General features: G+C 48.5%; 1 long non-coding RNA gene across 2 annotated transcripts; it reads right to left on the bottom strand.

The window, feature by feature from the left end:
• Positions 1–401: 401 nt before the first annotated feature.
• On the bottom strand, positions 402–25,732 carry LOC148538555 (uncharacterized). Of its 2 annotated transcripts, none has more exons than XR_015871791.1 (3): positions 25,513–25,732; positions 23,821–23,983; positions 402–878 (listed from the first exon to the last, which is right to left on the bottom strand). It is a non-coding gene; the product is annotated as an uncharacterized LOC148538555 (long non-coding RNA). The 2 variants fall into 2 exon arrangements; XR_015871790.1 differs by having other exon boundaries at positions 23,847–23,983.
• Between the last annotated feature and the right edge of the window lie 724 nt (positions 25,733–26,456).

Genomic DNA, 26,456 nt, shown 5'->3' with positions numbered 1-26,456 from the left:
GCCTGCCGCGGCTTCTTTTCTTGGGTGTCTTTCCGTGGTGCTGCGTGCGTGACATCATGTGCGCTACAACAAATAAAGAAAAACTATTGCACTGCACACTGCCAGTGCATTACAGCTGCTCCATGCCAGATGGACCCTGAACCACTGCCTGCATTGCCGCTGTAGTGATCAACAGGGGCCAGTATATGCCTGCACCCAGCTCATTACTGCAGCTGCAGCGCAGGCAGAGGTTACACTCCGGGGACCCCGAGGACCTTGGCACCCAGTACAGTTGTACCCCTAGACCCCCCTGTAGCCAGGCCTGCTCATATCCCTTCATAGATCCACCTGTATTAAAATAAAAAAAAGTGAAAGAAAAATTTAACTGTATAGAATTATTATTATTTAAAAACAAGGAACAAGGTCACCGCTTTAGGCTTTTCATTTTATGATTGCGTCTCCTTCTTCTGCTCGGTGTCCTTCAGATACACTGTAAGAAAACGTCCAAATCGTAGCACCGCGTACAGCACAGGGGACAGATGGTGGTAATTTGTAGCCATTGTGTCATACAAGGAACGTGGAAAGTATGGTGGCAGGATGTTACGGCCATTTCCGTTCCTACTCCAGTCTCGGAGATACAGATGGTACAGAACCCTGCTCCCTCTCCTTCTCCAACAGTGCGGCTGCTGTAGGTGGGAAGATGCAGCAGAATGAGCCTCAGGATGGGGCTCAGCATAAGGCGGTCTCCATTCTGCACAACTGCTACATGCTGGCTGGTAGTTGGCTCATTTCTAGATCTCCTTGATGGTCGTCTTCTTGGGGATGGTCAGAGGCTTCCTGACCTCAGCCATGTCCCAGTGGTGTTCTGGCGTTGTCCATCTGATAAGATATTTCATATACTGTAGATATAACAAATAGCCATATGTAACTTGTACAGATCAAATATTGCTGGTATACAACAGGGCAGATGTATTATATTAGTCACATTTTTCATGCAAAATGTATCACTTTTTAGTTTTTATCATGGTGATAATACAGGACTTTTCACCCAAATGTATCAAGGTGAATTGAAATTCGGAAAGTGTGTTTTCAGTGATAAGTAAAAAAAAGTTGAAAAATGGCCTTGGTCACGATCACGAAAAACATCTATAGTAAAGGTGATTAAAGTGTAATAAACAGAAGTAATTTTTAAAAGCTATTATATGGTAAAAATATGAGATATGGTAAGAACTTACCCTTGTTATCTCTATTTCTACGAAGTCCATAGGGTTCCACAGGATACCTTGGGGTATAGGCGATGGCGGCAGACATCCAGGCACCACAGAGTTAAATTTTCAGCCTCCCAGGATGCACTGGGGTCCCTCTCCTATACCCCGCCCCCGAGCCTCAGGCCACTCAGTTTCGTAACAAGCCATAGGCCGGAGCAGGAGCAAAAAAGAGAGTGAAGACAGTCTGGAACACACAAGAATCACATTCTCACCAGAAGGAGACGGAGAAACCGGTGACCAGATCAAAGCCCATCTGCAGTACAGGTGCGACAGGGCGGGAGTCCTGTGGAACCCTATGGACTTCGTAGAAATAGAGATAACAAGGGTAAGTTCTTACCATATCTCATATTTTCTACTTCAGGGTCCATAGGGTATCCACAGGATACCTTGGGGATGTCCCAAAGCAGTATCCTTTAAGGGTGGGGACGCTCCTGTGCTGTAAGGTGAATCCACCGCCGAAAGGAAGCATCCTGAGAGGCGAAGGTATCAAAAGCATAATACCTTACAAAAATATGGACAGATGACCACGTGGCTGCCAATCACCGCTGAGGCGCCACGTCGAGCTGCCCACGAAGGACCCACAGACCTAGTGGAAGAGCTTTAATAGAGGATGGAACAGGAAGACCTGTGAATCCATCCTGCCAAAGTTAGCGTAGTGGCAGGCCAACCCTTTTTATGGAAACCAGAAAGGACAAAACCGAGAGTCTGATTTCCTAAGTGGACTGGTACGGTCAACTTAAATTCTTAGCGCCCGTACCACAGCCAAATAGGCCTCACCAGCAGACAGGACTGGGGAAGTAAAGGCAAGCACTGCCCTGTTCCTAGGAAAGATGAGAAAAAGGGAGGTCTACATGACAAAGCCTCCCATTCTGAGATCCTACTGGCCATATTAAGAGCCAGAAGGAATACAGTCTTAGCCGTAAGCCATTTGAAATCCACTGAGCCCAGTGGATCAAATGGCGGTCCTCTGAGAGCCCTAAGGACCACAGCTAAATCCCAAGGAGCCACAGGTGGAACAAAGGGATGCTGAATATAACGTACACCCTGCACAAAGGTGTGGACATCAGGAAGAGTAGCAATCCTACACTGAAACCATACTAACAGGACAGAAACCTGCACCTTCAGGTAAGCAAGGCGAAGACCGTAATCTAAGCCCACCTGTAGGAAAGCCAACCTCTGGATATCCGGAATACCCGAGGAGCCTAGCCTCTAGGGCGACACCTGAAAGAAAGTATACCATACCTAATGGTAAATTCTTGCAGATAAAAACTTCCGAGCTCTTAGCATGGACAGAGCCCCTGTTAACTATAGAGCTGGAAAAAGTCCTAGACCTTAAGAGGGCAGTCTCCACCGCCACACCGTCAAGGACAGACAACCCAGGTCTGGGTATCAGCCAGGATCCTGAGACAACAGGTCCGGGCGTAGAGGCAACAGCTTCGGAGTGTTAACTGAGAGGCTCCGAAGATCTGAGTAATAGTGCCATCTGGCCTACGCTGGAGCTATCAGCAGGAGCGTGCCTCCTTCTTGCTATTACTGGAGGAAGAAGGGATAATGGAGGGACGAGGTACACAACTTGGAAGGTCCACTGGACCTACCTACGTCTATCAGAAGAGTCTCATCTCTGAAAGGCTCCACTTGTTCACCAGAAGATTGAACACCTCCTGATAAAGAGGACATTTCCCTGAATGCACGTCTTGACGGCTGAGAAAGCCTGCTTTCCATCTGAGGATTCCTGAATGAACACTGCCGATGACGGCAGGGATATAGCCTTCCACCCAAGCCAGAATTCGGGACACCACTGTTAGTGTCGCCTGACTTCGGGAACCTCCTAGGTGGTTTACATAAGCCATCATGATGGCGTTGTCAGACTGTACCTGCACGGTATTTCCGTGGAGGACCTGTCCTGCATGCTGGAGAACCTTGAATACTGCTCAGAGTTCTCAGATGTTTATGGGAAGCGCAAAAACTACTGGTGTCCACCTGCCCTGGAACAAGTGTGGACCCGTCACTGCTTCCCAGCCACGGATACTGGCGTCCGTCGTCAGAAGGACCCTGTCCGCAATCCCAAAGGGGGTGCCCCTTGTTTAGGTGAGCTTTCTGCAGCCACCAGGCCAGAGAGAGACAAACCTCCGGGGAAAGCCTATTGACTTTATCCTATGGGGCAACCCATCCCATCCGGAGAGGATCAAGTTCTTTAGAGTGAGGCTGGGTACTCTCCACCATGTCGAACAGCGACATCCTGGAACCCAGGAACCACATTGCCAAGTGAATAGACACTCGGCGACTCTGCAGGCAACTGTGTACCTTTGCCTGTAATGCAGAGATCTTTTCCTCAATCACAAAGATCCTCAGATGTTGGGATATGGAGCATCCTCTGTGAAGAATCAGAGAGGACCATTTCCAGTTTATCAGTCAGCCCTAACGTAGCAACACAGATATTGTCCGTTGCATATGGCACTGAAGTATCTCTGGAGACCGTGGTAACAACAGGAGGTCACTCGGATAGGGTAACAAGCGGACCCCCTGCATCCGCAGGTGGGCTGCCATAACTACCATGACCCTGGTAAACCGTGAGGCACGAAGGCCAGACCAAGGGGCAATGCCAGAAACTGGAAATGCTTATCGACCACTGCAAACCTGAGGAAAACACTGGTGTGCTAAGAAAAGAGGGATATTCAGGTAGTCACCCTGAATATATCCAACGACACCACAAAATCCCCAGGCTCCATTGAATGATGGAATGCAGGGTCCCCCTCCCGAACTGAGGAACCCTTAAGAATTTGTTGAAGGATTCGAGGTTGAGAATGTCCTGGTAAGACCCATTGGGTGTCTGTACCAGAAAGAGGATGGAGTAATACCTTGTTCCCCTTTGGGGCAACGGAATAGGTACTATAACTCCTGCCTGGAGCATAGAGTGTAACACCCTCAAAAATTACAGGGCCTTGTCCTGAATTGACAGAAGACCTGTAACGAAAAACCGTCTGGGAGGCTTTTACCGGGAGGAGAGGACATACCTTCAAGAAAATACTTCTCTTACCCCAGTGTCCGTGGTGGTCAGACACCAGCACTGGGCGAACTGGAGAAGCCGGCCTCCAACTCTGGGGGCTCCCGAGAGGAGGCCCGTCCCGTGAGGCTGAAGGCTTATAGTCCAACTTGGGAGTAGGACGTCTTGTATTCCAAGCCTGTACTTATGGCTGAGCAGATTTCCTGGCTACTGACTGTCTTGGAAAGCTGTATTTTAGACTTACCCTGGCCTCACAGGGCCGAAAAGACAAAGCCCCAGACCCTGATGGGACTGTAGCTGATGGCAGACACGCAGACGTAGCTGCTGCCTGCAGGGCCACAATTGCGTCCAGACGAGGGCCAAACAGGACTTGTCCCGTAAAAGGCAAAGCATTCCAAATGGAATCTGCGTCCGCTTTCCAAGAGCGCAACCACAGGGAGCGGCAAGCCGCTACTGCTGCCGAGGAGATTCTGGAAAGGAGTAGGCTATATGTAAGACCGTCTCATTATGAACGTGGCAAAGTCTCTAAGAATTTGCCACTATCCACCTGCTCTGCTGGAGAGTCAGTGTGCAGAGATCCAGTTACCTACTCAGTGTTCCATGGCTCTGGCCCCCCAGCACACGGCCAAAGCCGGCCTGGAAGCCCCTCCAGCAAGGGAATATTGGATTTTAGATATATTTGCACCTTGCAATCTGGAACCTCCTTCAAAGAGGACCTGGAGGGCATGGGCAACGTAGCACTCCTCACTAGGCGTGTAACATGAGAATCTACCCGTAAAGGTAACTCCCATTCAGAAATGTAATTATCCGCTTACCCGGATTTTCCACGCCACCTCTAAATGATCCCCTGACCAGATAGAGGAATTACAGTGGCAACACCCTTATCCTTAAAGAAGGCATATTTGGATCTAGCCACGGGGGATATGTAATAACCAAAGCCGCACGGACTGCCCGTAGAAGGCCAGGTATATAGACTTTAGACCCAGACTACGCCTCCTTTGCACTAAGGGGCTCGTGTCTGAAAAAGTCAATAATGTCACCGTCATCAGACGTCAGCCGAAATGGTGACTCCCCCTGTAAAACGTCCATCAGGTGCTATACCATTTGAACAATAAATTCACCAACACAGGCTCCTGCAAGACCTGGGGGGGCGAAAAACAGGATACACTGGGGTACCATCAACTGTCCAGGGACCCCTGCATGTGATGAGACCACCACAGGCTGCGATAACCCCTATGGGGAAACGCAGGGGGCGTTGCCTACAAAAGCTGTACGCATCTTAGCCAGCCGAGGGCGGTCCCCTTTTTTGTGCAGGCACAGTGACAGAAATGGGGCGTGATATATAATACAACATGCCCTCCATAAACCCTCAGCGTCTTCATATCCCTCCACTAACTGCACATGATATCAGTACATTATAGCTGGAAGAGGATATCCTCGTTCACTTTCCGACATGAGTGTGAACGGAGCGTATGTGACCTCCCACACAGAAAAACCACGTTTACTGTGAGGTAATAAATACCCTGCGACACCGCACCGCAAGGGCTGTAGCAGAAGAACAGGGATAGGAAAAGACTGACAGTCAGAAATGAAAGTACAGGCAAACAGCGCTAGCATTTAAGTCACATACAATGCACAGATAACATCCTGCATTACAAGCACTGCGATCAACTACACAGACCAGAGCCTGGTAGGAAACAGTGCTGCATACACTGACCTTAATTGAAGGAGAGGTATGCGGGGGACCCGGACCGCAATGGCATCTGTATCAGCTTCCAGCAGCGTTTGCCATCCCCAGCACATGTAGTGAGAAAATGGCCACCGAGGAGCAGAGAGAAGGCAGGGCCCGGGGGAGGAGCGCTGACACAGCCCGCTCAGACCGCTGTGGAATGGCACTGTGCGGCGGGGGAGACGCCGGCTGTGAGACAGGGAAGGCGTTCTCCCCTGGCGTGCTATTAACCTCTGGGACGCCGCGCTGTACCGCACATGCTGCGGCCCGCTGTCCCTGGTGGTCTAGTGGAAGGCGCAGGATCAGTACCTGGCCCCACGCGCAGCCGGTCCCCAGGGAGCCCCCTGCCTGGGGACCAAACAGGACTGTGTTACCGGCGGGTGCCGACCGCGGGACCCCGCCGCTTACCTTGTTCCCCGTGCATCCGGCCACAGTCCAGGTAGCCGGGGATCACCGCTAGCTGTGACCCCAGCTACCTACCAGCATCCCCGGATCGGTACTGGCGTTCTGGTACCGGCGGGGTGTAGGAGTGACAGCATGGACGTCAATACTGACTGTCCTATGCTGGAGCACTCTAGTTGTGCAGCCACAGCTGCGAAGAAATATTCAGGGGCCTTAAAAAGACCCCCCCCTGTACGGTGCGACTGGTACGGCCAGGCACCTACGAAAACTGGGTGGCCTGAGGCTCGGGGGCGGGGTATAGGAGAGGGACCCCAGTGCATCCTGGGAGGCTGAAAATTTAACTCTGTGGTGCCTGGATGTCTGCCGCCATCGCCTATACCCCAAGGTATCCTGTGGATACCCTATGGACCCTGAAGTAGAAATAAATTATGGACATGGTATAGAATTATTTTACAGCAACAACTAGGGCAATAATAAACACACTGTGTGAAAATGGACAGACTTATTTGTCAAACTTACATTTTATACAGCTATTTGGGAAAAAAAATTTCATTAATTTTATTGATGAACCTGGATATGGCAAATAATAAATTAAAGATATCAAAAATATACTGTGTTAAAATTGGTTGTAAAGTAACTAGCACGTCATGGGTAGGCAACCTGTGGCACTCCAGCTGCTGTAGAACTACACACCCCAGCATACTCTGTCACAGTTTTAGCATTCCCTAACAGCATACTTGCCGACATTCAGCTCCCTCCTTCCGGGAAGGAGCTGAATGTCTGCGCAAAGCTGATGTGGCATTGGGGGCAGAGCAGCGCAAACGCGTCATTGTGGCTCCGCCTCCTCTTCACAATGCCGCCTCCTCTTCACAATATTGGCATAGTGAAGCAGGGGGCGGGGTCTCGATGAGCGGCATCGATATTTGGGAGGCTCCCGACCAAATCCAGGGTAGGCAAGCCTGCCTAACAGTAAATCCATGGCATAGGGCATAGCATGCTGGGATTTGTAGCTCCACAGCAGCTGGAGTGCCACAGGTTGCCTAACCCTGTAGTGGGTAGAAAAGTAACTAGTGAGGACACTGTTAAGTTTAGGTAAACTGAGTAGATGGCTGTATATGTACAGTATTATATGTTTTGACAAGTAAAGACAATTTATTTAATCTTCTATTGCCAATAAGATCTGCTCCCTGTGCTGGGAGAGGAGAAGCAGCACAGAGATGCAGGGGAGGATGAGAAAAGATGCCTTTCCCCACAGGGGCACAGAGAGGGGAGCAGTTACTACTTACCCAGGCCCAGGGCAGCTGGAGGGGCCTGGATCAGTAGCACATCACCCCAAAAATGTTTTAATTCTTTATCATTTCATTAACACTTATTGATTTATCTTTACACATCTTTTCTTTATACTTCACTATCACCTTTTTCCCATTTTTCGTGTGATGCCCTGGGGATGGCCCTTGGTTGGAATTTTTTTGGGGTGCCTTGCTTCTCGGACGTGAACCACTTAATGCTAGGGACACCAGTATAGAGGAGCCTTGACGATTGGCCTGGTGCTTATTCATATATTTGCAAATGTGTGTAACTAATACCTCTAAATCTCTATTATCATGTAGGATTTAAGTATTGTTTTTGCTGCAGTGTGCTGGGGGGCAAATCTCTCTTTTTGTCTGTGTTCAGTAGCACATCAGCCAGTGAGAGAGAGAGGAGACTGCTGCTCAGTGGCAGCAGTCTCTCTCCCCAGCCCAGCACAAGCTGCTGTGTGCTAGACTGTGGGGGGGGGGGGGTGCAGGGAGGCATTGAGCAGCAGGAGTCTCCTCTCTACCCCTGCAAGTGTTATGGAGGGAAGGATCACACGGATTCCACCCCCCCCCCCCCCCCATTCCCTCCCTTGATCTTCTCCCTGGTCGAAAGAGACAAATCCCCCTTCCCGAAAAGTTGTTTTAGGGAAGGGGACAGGCCAACCTAACTCTACTTAATGGCAAAAATTAAAACAGGCAAATTGATGAATGAAAATCCTTCTCTGTACATGATGCATTCAAAAAGTGTAATTTTTTGGGTAAAAAGCTGCAATGTTTGGTAATATTTTACAGTTTGAAAATGTTCATGGCAGATATCTAATGCGTTAACAGTTTAATACATATTGTAAACAATAAATTAGCATGGAGACTGTAACAGGACCGGATTAGGGGTCCCTCTCCTGGGGCAGATGGACTCCCTCTTCACACACACAGCAGCCGGAAAACAGTACACCAGTCTGGGGTCTCATGCTAACTGGTTGGCACCAGTCTTTATTGTGCAATGTAAAAAGAAAAACAAAACCTAAAAGTAAACGCTAGCCCCTCTGGGCGTTAACTAAACAAAAGGCTCCCTCTCTACAGAAATAGTGGGCCCTACTGCCTCCACCATCAACACAAGCGTATGCACAAGACTTACAGGTAGTTTTCACCAGGTGTATCTGAGCCAGCCAGTCTGCTTGCTCTCCCAGGTATGAGACCCTAGCTTACAAACACACACAGCCTATATCAGCCAACTCCAGGTGCAGACCCTAATGAGCAGGCTAACAGGTCTAAAAACCAAAACCTGGAGTGGGTTGTGGATGGAACCCACCCTCTCCCCACATCAACACCCCCAGGTCCCAAACCGGCTTTTCCAAAAGCCGATACTTAAATCTGCTTCACTGCAGACTTTCTCCTGGGGGTTTTAGAACACGTAGGTCAAAAACCTAGGACAAATGTATCTACCACTGACCACTTTACCAGTGATCGTATCACATATACCGCCCTTTGTTTCGACCAGTGGGGCGGAACAACTGAAGCCCCCAAGCAATGAACGCATGACAACATGTCTGCATTGGCCAGCTGGCTTCCTGGCCTGTGCTCTATCCAAAACTTAAAGGTTTGTAGCGCCAAGAACCATCTCGTTATTCTTGCGTTACTGTCCTTGTTTTCGGACATCCATTTCAGAGGGGCATGGTCCGTAATCAATTTGAACTTTCTTCCCACCAAATAGTACCTGAGAGTTTCTAACGCCCATTTTATGGCCAAAGCTTCCTTTTCCACTGTGGTATAGTTTCTCTAATGTCTATTCAATTTCCTGCTCAGGTAAAAAATAGGGTGTTCCTCACCCTCTCTGCTTTGGGACAGGATGGCTCTGATGCCTACACCGGATGCATAGGTTTATACCACAAACTCTTTGTCAAAATCAGGGGTAACCAGAACAGGTTGGGTACATAAGGCTATTTTTAATTCTTGGAAAGCTTTCTCCGCTTTCGGACCCCATTCCACCATGGTTTTTTGTTTGCCCTTGGTAAGGTCAGTAAGTGGGACCGCAATGGTGGCAAAACTGGGTATGAACCTCCTATAGTATCCAGTGATCCCTAAGAAGGCTCTCACCTGCTTCTTATTGAGGAGTCGTGGCCACTTTTGTATTGCCTCAATCTTATTGAGCTGTGGTTTTATCAAACCTCTGCCAATGGTGTACCCCAGATATTTTACTTCCTCCATCCCTAGACAACACTTTTTCGGGTTGGCCATTAGACCTGCCTTAAAGATGGAGTCTAACACTGCTTGTACTCTGGGTAGGTGAGACTGCCAATCAGGACTATTTATGACATCATCCAGGTAAGCCACAGCATATTGTCTTTGGGGTCTTAGAATCCTATCCACCATTCTTTGGAAGGTAGCAGGCGCCCCATGTAGCCCAAATGGTAACATCTTGTAATTAAATAACCCTACTGGCACAGAAAAAGCTTTTTTCTTTGGCGTTTTCGGTTAATGGCACTTGCCAATACCCTTTGGTTAGGTCCAGAGTGGTTAAATACCTTGCTGTCCCCAACCTTTCAATTAGTTCATCCACCCTTGGCATTGGGTAGGCATCAAATTTTGAAACACTTTTGGAAGTCATTACAAAACCGCACACTCCCATCAGGCTTTGGAATCAACACAATGGGACTGGACCACTCACTATGTGATTCTTCAATTACCCCCAATTCTAAAATTTTTTTAATTTCCTTTGACACAGATTCCCTTTGGGCTTCGGGCAACCTATAGGTCTTTAGGTTAACTTTAACCCCCAGATCAGTGACTATGTCATGTTTGATGACCATGGTTTTTCCTGGCAGGTCAGAAAACAGTACCCTATTTCGGATCAAAAGTTCCTTGACCTCCTGCTGTTGACTGGATGACTGTTGACTGTCACTTCGGGTTCCAGGGAACTGGGTTTTACTGGAGGGGCTGGGACGGCTGACAGTGCTGCTCTATCCTTCCAGGGTTTTATCAGGTTCACATGATATATCTGTTCTGGTTTTCTTTTCCCCAACTGGTAAACTTTATAGTTGACCTGTCCCACTTTTTCTAAGATCTCAAAGGGCCCTTGCCACTTAGCCAACAGTTTACTTTCTACCGTGGGAACCAACACCAACACTCTGTCCCCAGGAGCAAAGTTTCTTAACCGTGCATTGCGGTTATATACCCTCTGCTGTGCTAGTTGGGCCTGTTCCAAGTGCTCCTTAACTATCGGCACTACAGCCGCAATTCTCTCTTGCATCTGTGAAACATGTTCAATCACTGTTTTATAAGGACTGGACTGCCCTTCCCACGTCTCCTTGGCAATGTCTAGTAACCCTCTTGGATGTCTCCCATATAACAAGTCGAAAGGTGAAAACCCAGTGGGAGGATTGGGGAACCTTTCTTACGGCCAACAGCAGATAAGGCAACAAATAATCTAGGGATGTGCAGGCTCGGATAGGTTCGAGTTTGCACGTGGAGTTCGGATTTTTCCCTCCAAAAAAACGGAACTCAGAAAGAGGCAAAACGTCATCTTGCATGGATGAACATCATCATTCCTGGACTTTTGTCCAGGAATGATGATGTTCGTCCATGCAAGATGACGTTTTGCCTCTTTCTGAGTTCCGTTTTTTTGGAGGGAAAAATCCGAACTCCACGTGCAAACTCGAACCTATCCGAGCCTGCACATCCCTAAAATAATCCCAATCTTTACCATCTTGGTCGACTACTTTCCTTAACATATGTTTTAAGGTCTTGTTAAACCTCTCGACCAGTCCGTCGGTTTGGGGGTGATAAACCGAGGTCCTTAACTGGTTAATCTTAAACAGGCGGCACAACTCCTTCATAACTTTTGACATGAACGGGGTACCCTGTTCGGTTAATATCTCTTTAGGTATTCCCAACGTGCTAAAAACATTGACCAGCTCCCTAGCAATGGACTTGGTAAATGTATTGCGTAGCGGTATCGCTTCCGGGTATCTGGTAGCGTAGTCCAGAATTACCAGAATATATTGATGTCCCCGGCAGACTTCAACAAGGGTCCCACTAAGTCCATAGCTATTCTTTCAAATGGTACCTCTATAATTGGTAGTGGGACTAGAGGACTTTTGAAATGTGGTCTGGGAGCATGATACTGGCATTCAGGACAGGTGGTGCAAAAGACAGACACATCTTTATGGACACCGGGCCAAAAAAACCTCTGCATGATCTGCTCAGTGGTTTTCTCTACCCCTAGGTGGCCTGCCATTATATGACCATGGGCCAGGTCGAACACCATTCCCTGTAAGCTTTGGGGACTATTAATTGTTCCACAATCTCCTCCCCTTTTTTAGTCATCTGATACAACAGGTCCTGACACATCACCCTATGAGGATACATCAAGGGACTATCTGGATCTACGGGTTTACCGTTAACCACCTTGACATTCTCCCTGGCTTTTACCAGAGTTGGGTCATTTAACTGCTCTACGACAAAGACCTCTCTTCTGACCTCTAACTCCTGCAGACGATCAATGGGCTCTACAACACTTGGTGAGCCACCATCACACTCCGCATTCTCTAGTTCACCAAGCATGCTAGAAAATGGGAACATCTCTACCTCTGCCACTACATCAGTCACCCTCTCAGACGAGGCAGGGTGATTTACCACAGTGCAAAACAGACTTTCCCACAACTTCCAGAAGTGAGCAAAGTCTCTTCCCAATATTACATCATACATTAAGCCCGGTACCAAACCCACGGAGATTACCATGGCACCACATGGCGTCTCGATGTTTACTTCGGTAGTACTATAATACCGAGTATCCCCATGTATGCATGTCACACCAACAGTTTTTCCCTTATGTTTCAAAGGGTTCACCAGTTCAGTTCTCAAAAGTGTAACCAGGCAACCAGAGTCTAACAGAGCCTCTACTCTGCTGCCTTCCACAATGAGTACACACAGGTGTTTATCAGTCTCAGCCTGTCGGTCAGCAGTACAGGCTAGCTGTGCAAAGAAAGATCCCCTGCGGTTGACAGAAGCAGTGTCACACTGCATGGGCTCAGAGGTAAGTGAACAATTAGCGGCTATATGGTCAAAGCCACCACATCGGAAAACTTGAGTCACATTAATGTCTAATCTTTTGTGGGGCAGGAACCTTCCCGGACTGGCAAGCCTGTCTTCAGGTTCCCCATCCTCAGTCTTAGGCACGTTCCACCGCCCAGCACCCTTCTTCCCAGGAACAGTCTTACCATTGTTGTTGGGAGTTCTCCGGTGCGCCATCGGGGCTCGGTGGGGCAGACTCGTCAGCTCCTCAGCCACTACGTACCTTTCCACCAGTTCGACTAACTGGTCGGCGGACTTAGGGTTGGCATGGCTCACCCATTTGTGCAAGGATGCAGGTAGGGATCGCAGATACTGGTCCATTAGGACTCGTTCGATGATTTGTGGTCCTGTCAGCGTCTCGGCTGTAGCCACTTGATGGATAGATGGACGAGGTCGTGCATCTGCGAGCGTGGAGGTCTGTCCATTTGGAACTCCCAGCGGTGGACTCGTTGGGTGCAACAAAGGTGGTGACCCCCAAGCGAGTTAGGATCTCTCGTTTCAACTTCTCATAGTCCTTCGCATCGGCAGGCACAAATCGTAATAGGCCTTCTGTGGCTCCCCAGACAGAAAGGGTGCCACCAGACTTGCCCATTGCTCCTTAGGCCAACTCTCCCTTTCGGCCGTTCTCTCAAACGCGGTGAGATATACCTCCACATCATTGCCCGAAGTCATCTTTTGAAGGAAGTGACTGGTTCGTATGGAGTGAGTGGTGGTGGGAGGACCAGTATTAGCCACTCCAGACCAGGCCCCTAGTTGTTGTACCACCTCTTGTATGGCCTGGCGGTTTTCCTCTATGGCTGCTTGTTGAATCTTGTTAGTTTCTTGCTGTGTCTGGGTAGCCTCCTGCTGGGCCTTGGTAGCTTCCTGCTGTATTTTATTAGTCTCCTGCTGAGCTGCCGGCTTTTACTACGTCCTCCATTTTACTTCCAGGTGCTGGTTGGAAGCTGAACCTTGCCTCTCTGAGCATTGGCTGATGCCACCTCCAGGGATTCAACAATCACGTCTGCCCCTTTAAATTTTAAAGGACAAATTTTCACCTTTTCAGTGTGTGCTTGCCTGCGTTCTCAACCAATTGTAACAGGACCGGATTAGGGGTCCCTCTCCTGGGACAGATGGACTCCCTCTTCACACACACAGCAGCCAGAAAACAGTACACCAGTCTGGGGTCTTGTGCTAACTGGTCGACACCAGTCTTTATTGTGCAATGTAAAAAGAAAAACAAAACCTAAAAGTAAATGCTAGCCCGTCTGGGCGTTAACTAAACAAGAGGCTCCCTCTCTACAGAAATAGTGGGCCCTACTGCCTCCACCATCAACACAAGCGCATGCACAGACCTTACAGGTAGTTTCACCAAGTGTCTCTGAGCCAGCCAGTCTGCTTGCTCTCCCAGGTATGAGACCCTAGCTTACAAACACACACAGCCTATATCATCCAGTTCCAGGTGCAGACCCTAATGAGCAGGCTAACAGGCCTAAAAACCAAAACCTGGAGTGGGTTGTGGATGGAGCCCACCCTCTCCTCACATCCACACCCGCAGGTCCCAAACCGGCTTTTCCAAAAGCCGATACTTAAATCTGCTTCACTGCAGACTTTCTCCTGGGGGTTTTAGAACACATAGGTCAAAAACCTAGGACAAATGTATCTACCACTGACCACTTTACCAGTGATCCTATCACAAGACCATGAGAAACGTGCCATTTTAGCAACATTTTTATGAAAATTGCATTGATACACCTGCTCCAATTTGAAAAAAAGGTCTAAGATTCAATTTACTGAACAAATGGTTTTCTTATCTACATTTCCAATTAGCTGGGCTAATTCCCTCTGGCTCATTGCTGCTGGTAATAAAGTGTGAGATAAAAAGAGGGACACCACATAGGCTTTAAACCTAGGATCGAGCACGGTGGCCAAAATGTAGTGGTCTGATTTCAACAGATTGACCACCCTGGAATCCTGACAAAGCGAATGAAGGGCTTCATCCACAAGTCCCACATGCCAAGCGGAATCGCTCCGTCTTAGCTCCTCCTTCACTTTCTCCAGCTGCTTCTGCAAAAGCCTGATGAGGGGAATGACCTGACTCAAGCTGGCAGTGTCTGAACTGACATCACGTGTGGCAAGTTCGAAGGGCTGGAGAACCTTGCACAACACGGAAATCATTCTCCACTGCGCTTGAGTCAGGTGCATACCCCCTCCTTTGCCTATGTCATAGGTGGATGTATAGGCTTGTATGGCCTTTTGCTGCTCCTCCATCCTCTGAAGCATATAGAGGGTTGAGTTCCACCGCGTCACAACCTCTTGCTTCAGGTGATGGCGGGGCAGGTTCAAGAGTGTTTGCTGGCGCTCCAGTCTTCGGCACGCAGTCGCTGAATGGCGAAAGTGGCCAGAAATTTTTCGGGCCACCCAAAGCGTCTCCTGCACGCCCCTGTCGCTTTTCAGAAAATTCTGCACCACCAAGTTTATTGTGTGAGCAAAACATGGGACGTGCTGGAATTTGCCCAGATGTAATGCCCGCACAATATTGGTGGTGTTGTCAGATATCACAAATCCCCAGGAGAGTCTAAGTGGGGTAAGCCACTGGGCGATGATTTCCCTCAGTTTCTCTAAGAGGTTGTCGGCGGTGTGCCTCTTACTGAAACTGGTGATACACAGCGTAGCCTGCCTTGGAACGAGCTGGTGTTTCTGAGATGCTGCTACTGGTGACGCTGCTGCTGTTGCAGCGGAAGGTGATACATCTACCCAGTGGGCTGTCACAGTCATATAGTCCTTAGTCTGCCCTGTTCGACTTGTCCACATGTCCGTGGTTAAGTGGACATTGGGTACAACGGCATTTTTCAGGACACTGAGGACACTTTTTCTGACGTTTCTGTACAGTCTCGGTATCGCTTGCCTAGTGAAGTGGAATCTAGACGGGATTTGGAACCGGGGACACACTACCTCCATCAATTGTCTAAATCCCACTGCACTAATGGCGGATACCGGACGCACATCTAACACCAACATAGCAGTCAAGGCCTCAGTTATACGTTTTGCTTCAGGATGACTGCTGTCGTACTTCATCCTCCTCGCTAGGACTGTTGGAGGGTCAATTGTTTAGTAAAAGTAGTGGTGTTCCTACTTCCTCTCTGGGATGATGAACGACTCCCAGCAGCAGCAACAGCGGCAGCAGGAGGCGTAGCAATGCAGGATCCTCCGGAGGAATCCCGGATAGGAGAGTCAGTCATGCCAGTGACATGGCCTGCAGGACTACTTCCGATCCTGACTAAGGAGGAAATTGACGAGGAGGGAGTTGACGGTGTGGTTTGCAGGCATTTGGATACAACAGGACAACGGGATTTAGGTGTCCCTGGACTGCTTACGGTCTTAGCCAAAGTTTCTGAACTTGACAGTAACTTATTATGAACACGCTGCAGGTGCCGTATAAGGGAGGATGTTCCTAGGTGGTTAACGTCCCTACCCCTACTTATTCCACCTTTACATATGGTACATATGGCAAGACAGTTGTTGTCCGGATTTGGATAGAAATATTGCCAGACCAAAGAGGTGGAATGTTTGGTCTTCTGCCCAGGCATGACCGTGATGGGCTTTTTCATCCCACAGACAACAACTGTCTCCCCCGGAGCCTGATTTAAACAAACCACATCACCATCAGAATCCTCCTCAGCGCCAGCTACACCAGTATCCTCATCCTGTTGTACTTCAACAGTGACATCTTCAATTTGCATATCAGCAAGTGGACTTTGGGTGCTCCTTTCAGCACTTGCAGGGGGTGTGCAAATGGTGGAAAGAGCCACCTCTTCCCGTCCAGTGCTGGGAAGGTCAGGCATCGCAACCACCACCACACTTGGACTCTCCTTGGGGATTTGTGATATTTTCTTAGAAAGCACAGTTCTTTGCTGTGCTTTTGCCAGCTTAACTCTTTTGATTTTTTTAGTGGGAGGAGGGCTTCCATCGTCATGTGAAGCTGAACCACTAGTCATGAACATACTAGGGATCGACCTTAGCCGTTCCTTGCCACTCCATGTCGTAAATGGCATATTGGCAAGTTTACGTTTCTCTTCAGATGATTTAAATGTTTTTTTCAAGGTTATTTTCCTGAACTTTATCATTTGGGATTGTATGTGCCCTCTACTATGACATTGTGCATCGGCCTTGGCAGACGACGTTGATGGCATGTTATCGTCTATGTCATGACTAGTGGCAGCAGCTTCAGCACTAGGAGGAAGTGGTTCTTGATCTTTCTCTATTTTGATTTTATCTGAGAAAGTTTGGTCCTCCATTTATGTTATATCGATTTGATATATAAGTGCGGCTAAACACAGAAAATATTTTTTTATTTTTGCTGGAGAGTAGTGCACTTTGTGGGTTACACCACCCTTTAAGAAATGAGCCAGCCGGCTCTTTACTTATGGGACACAGGCGCACGCTTGGGGCTGCTCCTTTGTTGATGCACGTGCGGCTACTGCGCACACAATTCACAAACACAGAAAAAATATTTTGTTATTTGGTTTGGAGTGTACTTTGGGGGTTACAGCACCTTTTAACGGTCAAGCCAGCCGGCGCTTTACTTATGACACAGGCGCACGCTTGGCACTACTTTGTTGATGCACGTGCGGCTACTGCGCACGCAATTCACAAACACAGAAAAAATATTTTGTTATTTGGTTTGGAGTGTACTTTGGGGGTTACAGCACCCTTTAACGGTCAAGCCAGCCGGCGCTTTACTTATGACACAGGCGCACGCTTGGCACTACTTTGTTGATGCACGTGCGGCTACTGCGCACGCAATTCACAAACAGAAAAAATATTTTGTTATTTGGTTTGGAGTGTACTTTGGGGGTTACAGCACCCTTTAACGGTCAAGCCAGCCGGCCCTTTACTTATGACACAGGCGCACGCTTGGCACTACTTTGTTGATGCACGTGCGGCTACTGCGCACACAATTCACAAACACAGAAAAAATATTTAGTTTTTTGGTTTGGACTGGAGTGTACTTTGGGGGTTACAGCACCCTTTAACGATCAAGCCAGCCGGCCCTTTACTTATGACACAGGCGCACGCTTGGCACTACTTTGTTGATGCACGTGCGGCTACTGCGCACACAATTCACAAACACAGAAAACATATTTTATTATTTGGTTTGCAGTGTACTTTGGGGGTTACAGCACCCTTTAACGGTCAAGCCAGCCGACCCTTTACTTATGACACAGGCGCACGCTTGGCACTACTTTGTTGATGCACGTGCGGCTACTGCGCACACAATTCACAAACACAGAAAATATTTTTTTTTTGGTTTGGACTGGAGTGTACTTTGGGGGTTACAGCACCCTTTAACGGTCAAGCCAGCCGGCCCTTTACTTATGACACAGGCGCACGCTTGGCACTACTTTGTTGATGCACGTGCGGCTACTGCGCACACAATTCACAAACACAGAAAATATATATTTTTTTGGTTTGGACTGGAGTGTACTTTGGGGGTTACAGCACCCTTTAACGGTCAAGCCAGCCGGCCCTTTACTTATGACACAGGCGCACGCTTGGCACTACTTTGTTGATGCACGTGTGGCTACTGCGCACACAATTCACAAACACAGAAAATATATATTTTTTTGGTTTGGACTGGAGTGTACTTTGGGGGTTACAGCACCCTTTAACGGTCAAGCCAGCCGGCCCTTTACTTATGACACAGGCGCACGCTTGGCACTACTTTGTTGATGCACGTGCGGCTACTGCGCACACAATTCACAAACACAGAAAAAATATTTTGTTATTTGGCTTGGAGTGTACTTTGGGGGTTACAGCACCCTTTAACGGTCAAGCCAGCCGGCCCTTTCCTTATGACACAGGCGCACGCTTGGCACTACTTTGTTGATGCACGTGCGTCTACTGCGCACACAATTCACAAACACAGAAAATATTTTTTTTTTTGGTTTGGACTGGAGTGTACTTTGGGGGTTACAGCACCCTTTAACGGTCAAGCCAGCCGGCCCTTTACTTATGACACAGGCGCACTCTTGGCACTACTTTGTTGATGCACGTGCCGCTACTGCGCACACAATTCAGAAACACAGAAAAAAATATTTTTTTTGGTTTGGACTGGAGTGTACTTTGGGGGTTACAGCACCCTTTAACGGTCAAGCCAGCCGGCCCTTTACTTATGACACAGGCGCACGCTTGGCACTACTTTGTTGATGCACGTGCGGCTACTGCGCACACAATTCACAAACACAGAAATTTTTTTTTTTTTCGGTTTGGACTGGAGTGTACTTTGGGGGTTACTGCACCCTTTAACGGTCAAGCCAGCCGGCCCTTTACTTATGACACAGGCGCACGCTTGGCACTACTTTGTTGATGCACGTGCGGCTACTGCGCACACAATTCACAAACAGAAAAATTATTTTGTTATTTGGTTTGGAGTGTACTTTGGAGGTTACAGCACCCTTTAACGGTCAAGCCAGCCGGCCCTTTACTTATGACACAGGCGCACGCTTGGCACTACTTTGTTGATGCACGTGCGGCTACTGCGCACACAATTCACAAACACAGAAAATATTTTTTTTTTTTTGTTTGGACTGGAGTGTACTTTGGGGGTTACAGCACCCTTTAACGGTCAAGCCAGCCGGCCCTTTACTTATGACACAGGCGCACGCTTGGCACTACTTTGTTGATGCACGTGCGGCTACTGCGCACACAATTCACAAACACAGAAAATATTTTTTTGGGGGGTTTGGACTGGAGTGTACTTTGGGGGTTACAGCACCCTTTAACGGTCAAGCCAGCCGGCCCTTTACTTATGACACAGGCGCACGCTTGGCACTACTTTGTCGATGCACGTGCGGCTACTGCGCACACAATTCACAAACACAGAAAAAATATTATTTTTTTAGCACTTGGGGGGAGCACCCCTGATGGACAGAGCACCCCCTGGACAACACTACAGCACCCCTTTAGGACTGGGACACTGCACAGGACTTTGGAGTGGACACAGCCCCTATGGAGAACTGACTGCACAACACAGTCCAGCCAGCCCCTATGGACTTTGAAGTAGTGGACACAGCCCCTATTAACAACAGCAGCACAGCACAACACAGCCAGCCCCTATGGACTTTGAAGTAGTGGACAACAGCAGCACAGCACAACACTACTCTGCACTACACTACACTACACTACACAGCCCAGCCAGCCCTAACTCCCACCCTCCCTCTTCACTGTCCACAGCCGAGTGAGAAAATGGCGCCGACGCGGGTACCTTATATAGGATCCAAAACCCGCGAGACCCGGAAGGCGGGATGATGACGTTTTGCCTCGATTTCAGATCCGAGTCAGGCGGGAAAAGTCGAGCCTGACTCGGATCTGCCTCGGATCGGGGGGGCTCTGGGGGATTCGGATTTCAGAAATCCGAACCCACTCACCCCTAACTTATACTGCTACAAATTCCTTCCCTGGCGGAGATCCTGAATGTGGAAGAACTGAGACGTCCACTGTCGGCGTCCACAGACGCTGCAATACCGCTTTTGTGGCTCTTTAGTTTCTACGTCCAAGTATGTCCTCCTTTGTGATTGGATCAGTCCCTGTGTATTTACTGCTTTCCCCGAAATGCCGGCACTCCCATAAGATGCAACATCTCTGTGCGCCTTTTTAGCCACCTCCCGGTCACCGTCCAGAAACGCCCGTGACATTTCTTACCCCATGCATTAAAATCTGTTCTACAACTGTATGTACAAAACTAGGACGCATGCGCAGACCTAAAAACATTGGGCTAGATGTATGACGCAGTGAAAACTGAAAAGAGTGGAGAAATTGCCCATGCCAACCAATCCACTTCAGGTTGCATTTTTCAAGTACATTCTATAAAATAATAGGTAGAAGCTGATTGGTTGCCATGGGTAACCTCCACTGGCACACTTTCCCACTCTTTTCACTGCTTCATACATCTACCCCATTGCTCCCCTGCGTCTGATATCACTGCTGCCCGCGACTGTGGATCAGCCAATCTGTTTCTCACACAAGGAAGAAAAAGTAGAGCTTTCCGTCACTTGATTGAATTGCGCGCAAGCATAGGTATTTGTATATGAAAAATGGGGCAAGCTCTCTTGTGAAAATACACAAAAAAGGCCTTTTCGCCACTTGATAAAAAAATACCCCTTAAAATCATAATAGCCACATAAAAAAAAAAAGTGCTGACCCAGGGTCGGTATGACCGTGATTATGTAGATAAGAAGAAAGTTTGCTGTTTGATTTTACAGTTCTTTCTCGCAGTGAAGTGGAGCCTAAGCAGCAAGGACCTAAACATCATCATGTATGACATTAAAAACAAATACAGGGGCATATTTGTGACATACACATTTTTAATGCGAATATGATAAATATTTTTCGTGATTAATATTTTCACGTAAATTTACTGACCATCTCTTGTCCGTCGCAAGCCCCAGAGAGCTTCCTGCTCTAACAGAGCAGGAAGCTTTCCACTGACATCACTGGTGATGTCAGTGGTGCCTCCCACAAACGGCAGGCGTTGCTTCAGGAACTCCTCTGTTTGTGTAGCCGCCCCACCTACAAATCAGCACTCTTTAGCTGGGTGACCTGCTCCACAAATTCAACACGAGTGTTGAAAACGACAACTCGTGCCCCTGGTACATTAGAGTCATTGTAAGCCAAGCATTTTCCCTTAGACAAGTACCCTGGGCCTGCCTTAAGGACAGGGGTGAATTTTTTATCCTGGCCCTCAAACAAACTTTTCACCTGCTGTGTAACCTCCAACCACACCTCCACATCTTTAAAACCTAAAGGTATGGTTGCATTCCCATCCTGTTTACGACTAAGATTTTCATCGTATTCCCTCCATACGTAAGCCCAGAGCCGGATTTAGACCTCCCGGGGCCCTAGGCAAGCCATTGTTTAGGGGCCCCCTCCCTCAAACAATCCTGTGTATATATTACAATAGGTGTCACTGGAGCAAGACACACACATCATATTATATACGCACATCGAGATATATATATATATATATATACATACACACACACACAGTTTTATTTCTCCAAAGGAAACCTGTCCTATCTGTGGAAAGGAATAGGCGACAACCTTGAATCCTGACGAAAAGGTCTTAGGACCTTGAAACATCGACTATGTATTTAATCCATCGGTGATCAATACATGTTTTATTGGAGACAAAAGAATGCCGCCTACTCTTTTCCAGACGGGGAGGGCCAGGTTTTCCTTATCCTGCTCCAGTGACACCTACTGTACTATATGCACAGTTACTACAGTCTCCCTAGGTCAATATATATATGTGTGTGTGTGTATGTATATATATATATAATCTATCTCATCCTGTAACAAATATATACATGAAAGGAGTGTGCATGTTTGTGTGTGTGTGTATACATACATACATACACAGAGTGATAGGCGCGATGGGAAGTAAGGGGGTCAAATAAACAGAGGAAGACAGGAGGAAAAATAGTGTGAGACGGGAGGAAAGGGGGAAGAACAGAGGGAGACGGGAGGAAAAATAGTGTGAGACGGGAGGAAAGGGGGAAGAACAGAGGGAGACGGGAGGAAAGGGGGAAGAACAGAGGGAGATGGGAGGAAAGGGGGAAGAACAGAGGGAGACGGGAGGAAAGGGGGAAGAGCAGAGGGAGACGAGAGGAAAGCGGGAAGAGCAGAGGGAGACGGGAGGAAAGGGGGAAGGTACAGAGGGAGATGGGAGGAAAGGGGGAAGAACAGAGGGAGACGGAAGGAAAGGGGGAAGAACAGAGGGAGATGGGAGGAAAGGGGGAAGGTACAGAGGGAGATGGGAGGAAAGGGGGAAGAACAGAGGGAGACGGGAGGAAAGGGGGAAGAGCAGAGGGAGACGGGAGGAAAGGGGGAAGGTACAGAGGGAGATGGGAGGAAAGGGGGAAGAACAGAGGGAGAAGGGAGGAAAGGGGGAAGAACAGAGGGAGACGGGAGGAAAGGGGGAAGAACAGAGGGAGACGGGAGGAAAGGGGGAAGGTACAGAGGGAGACGGGAGGAAAGGGGGAAGGTACAGAGGGAGAAGGGAGGAAAGGGGGAAGAACAGAGGGAGACGGGAGGAAAGGGGGAAGAACAGAGGGAGACGGGAGAAAAGGGGGAAGAACAGAGGGAGACGGAAGGAAAGGGGGAAGGTACAGAGGGAGACGGGAGGAAAGGGGGAAGAACAGAGGGAGACGGGAGAAGGTGAGGGAACAGAAAATAAGATAAAAACACCTACACAATAGGTAGTAACTCAGCACATATATATATATATATATATATATACAGATAGCCAAGGTGCGGCACTCGCGGCATAATCTCAATGGATAAACGATACGTGACACACAATTAGTCAACGTTTCAGTTCTTTACTGAACTTTTTAATCTTGAAAAAAGCTCAGTAAAGAACTGAAACGTTGACTAATTGTGTGTCACGTATCGTTTATCCATTGAGATTATGCCGCGAGTGCCGCACCTTGGCTATCTGTATCCTAAGAATTCGTGAGGGCACCGGCAGCAGATATAATATTTATGTGATATTGGGAGTGCCAGGCCATCTGTGATTGTATATATATATATATATATATATATATATATATATAATCTAGAGACATTGTAAATACTGTGCATAAATCCAGTAGGTGTCGCCAGGTCAAGTCTTGATATATATATATATATGTATATATATAGATAGATATAGATATTCCTTTCATAAATAAATGTCTGTATGCAGCTTCTGGTTGTTATAGTCACACTGACAGCCTGGCCCCTTCACTGCCCACCTAACAGCTCCACATGCCCTCTTACATAGCACCCATCATTCCCACCCCCCTCCCCTCACAGACCCCTCTCAGCAGCCATAGACCCTCTCCCCTCACAAGACAGGTTCCCTCTCACAGCACAGACCCACACTCCCCTCACACACTCCTCTCCCCTCACAGTACAGACACCCCCTCCCCTCAGACCCCTCTCAGCAGCCATAGACCCTCTCTCCTAACGGTACAGACCTCCCTCCCCTCACAGACCCCCTCCCAGCCCAGCATAGACCCCCGTCCCCTCACAGTTCCGCGCCTTTCTCACCTCCACACCAGCTCCAGCAAATGTACCTGCTTATGACGTCCATATGCACTGCATCTGCATGGCTCGCCTCTTCAGCCTTAACAGCGGCACAGCGGGGGAGTGAGACACAGTGGCGTAAGTTCATCCCAGACGCCCGGAGGCAAGTTATAATTTGGTGCCCCCCCTATAAAAATAGGGAAAATAAATATGGTGCATATCTATCTAATCTATTACATATACACAAAAACACTCATATAAAATAGCCCTTAAGTGGGGTGAATATATTGTGGGCAAAGAAGGAGTTGCCCCTTCAATGCTGCCGCCCGGCGGCAGGCGCCTCCATTGTCTCCCATAGTTCTGCCCCTGATTATCACTGTCATGTAAGGGGGGAAGGTAATATATCTAAAGAGCATATATTTTATCACTGTAATGTTAGGGGGGGTTATATTTTTAAAGAGCATATTTTATCACTCTGTAATGTTAGGAGGGGGGATATGAGCATATGTTTTATCATTCTGTCATGTTAAATAATTTAACATGGCACTGGCAGAGTGATAAAAGATATGATCTTTAACTATACCCCCCAAAAACTGCTTGTCTGATCTGCACCAATCATAACATGTTTGAACCCTTAAATATAACAAGACATTTCTGATAAAAAAGCACTTAATAGTTTGGAAATTAGCATATTTTTGCTAGCACTGTATTTTTTTTCTACCATTTTATTTCTCTCCATTTCACACTGCCCCCCTTGCAGCACACACTTACCTCCTCGTAGCACACACTTACCTCCTCGTAGCACACACTTACCTCCTCTCAGCACACACTTACCTCCTCTCAGCACACAGCACCCTTCACAGCTCACTGCCCCCACACAACACTAACTGCAACCATCACACAGAGCTTACTACCCCCCTTATAGCTCACTGCCCCCACACAGCACTCACTGCAACCATCACACAGAGCTTACTACCCCACCTTATAGATCACTGCCCCCACACAACACTCACTGCAACTATCACACAGAGCTTACTACAGCACTCACTGCAACCATCACACAGAGCTTACTACCCCCCTTATAGCTCACTGCCCCCACACAGCACTCACTGCAACCATCACACAGAGCTTACTACCCCACCTTATAGATCACTGCCCCCACACAACACTCACTGCAACTATCACACAGAGCTTACTACAGCACTCACTGCAACCATCACACAGAGCTTACTACCCCCCTTATAGATCACTGCCCCCACACAACACTCACTGCAACCATCACACAGAGCTTACTACAGCACTCACTGCAACCATCACACAGAGCTTACTACCCCCCTTATAGATCACTGCCCCTCCTTGCAGCACCCACTCCCCCCTCATAGCACACACTGACTCCCTAACAGCTCACCCTCAAAGTTCACTGCCCACCCACTTGCAGCACTTACTGACCCCCCCTAAGCTTGCAACCCCTCATAGCACACACTGACCCCCTCACAGCCTACCTTCCTCTCACAGATCACTGCTCCCCCCACAGCTTATGACCCCATCATAGCATACACTATCCCTAGTAACCCCCTCATAGCTCACACAGTCCTCCCTTGCACTACAGCAATCGCTGCCCCATCACAGAATAGTTCTCCATCATAACACACACTGCACCCCTTCCTCCCTGCAGCACTCTTTGGCTCCTCTCCCTGGCAGCACCAGCACACTTACCTTCAGTGGCGTCCTTTCCTCAGCTCGCACCCGGAGCGGGCAGGGACCTGTACTTCGCACGGCGCCGGTAAATAAGGGGCGTAGCCTCCTGGACGAGGGCGGGGCCTCGCGGGTGGGGGCGGGGCATCGCGTAATGATTACTGCATCTGATAATGCCGTGGTGGAGCCGGAGGAGGAGCGTCGCTGATGCTGATCGGCGCTCAGCGGCTCCTCTACTAAGCCAGTAGATGGAATGGAATGGCCGGGACGCGGGTGGGCGGACGCAGCGGCATCCTCCTCACTGTGGCTGATACTCCATTCAGCAGCAGCATCCCCGAGCCTGCCCCTTCCTGCTTAGCGCCGGCCAGCCCCGTCCTGAACTCTGCCTCCCCCTCACCCAGCTTAGTAGCAGCCGGGCCTCCGACGTGCTGCTACTACACTGCTGGTATGTGTGTCCTGTCTCCCGGCTGGTGCTAGTAGCAGCATGTCATAAACAGCGCTGCAGGTTCTCCCCAGGGACAGTTTTTGGGGGGACTGCCCGGCCTGTTCACGGGCCCCTTGGGACATGCCGGGCCCTAGGCGGCCGCTTAGGTTGCCTAGAGGCAAATCCGGCCCTGCGTAAGCCCTTGAATTAATGAACATCTCGTGAACTAGGAATATGTATTTTATAATGTTCAGATGTTCATTGTGCCTGGTTTCCAAATATGATTCCGAAAAACTAAAAAAAACCTTTAACCAGTGACGAAAACTACGAAAAACGCTTTCATCCATACCTCCCGGCTTTTTAGCCTTATCAAAACCCTGTCTCATTTCATCAGTGAGCGTGAACATACCTACGTACTTTCCCTATTTTAATCTTTTCCTTCATTCTTTTCCTCAGTCCCCTAGTCACAGCTGTATTAGCACAATGCACCATTTCCTCAAAAAGTGCAGGCTCTGCATGAATATCTGCTGCACTCGAATCC

This window comes from Taudactylus pleione, unplaced genomic scaffold, assembly GCF_031769625.1.
Source record: "Taudactylus pleione unplaced genomic scaffold, aTauple2 ptg000039l, whole genome shotgun sequence".
NCBI lineage: Eukaryota > Metazoa > Chordata > Amphibia > Anura > Myobatrachidae > Taudactylus > Taudactylus pleione.
Note: the sequence above shows the minus strand (reverse complement) of the source record. Positions and strands in the feature narration are given on the sequence as shown.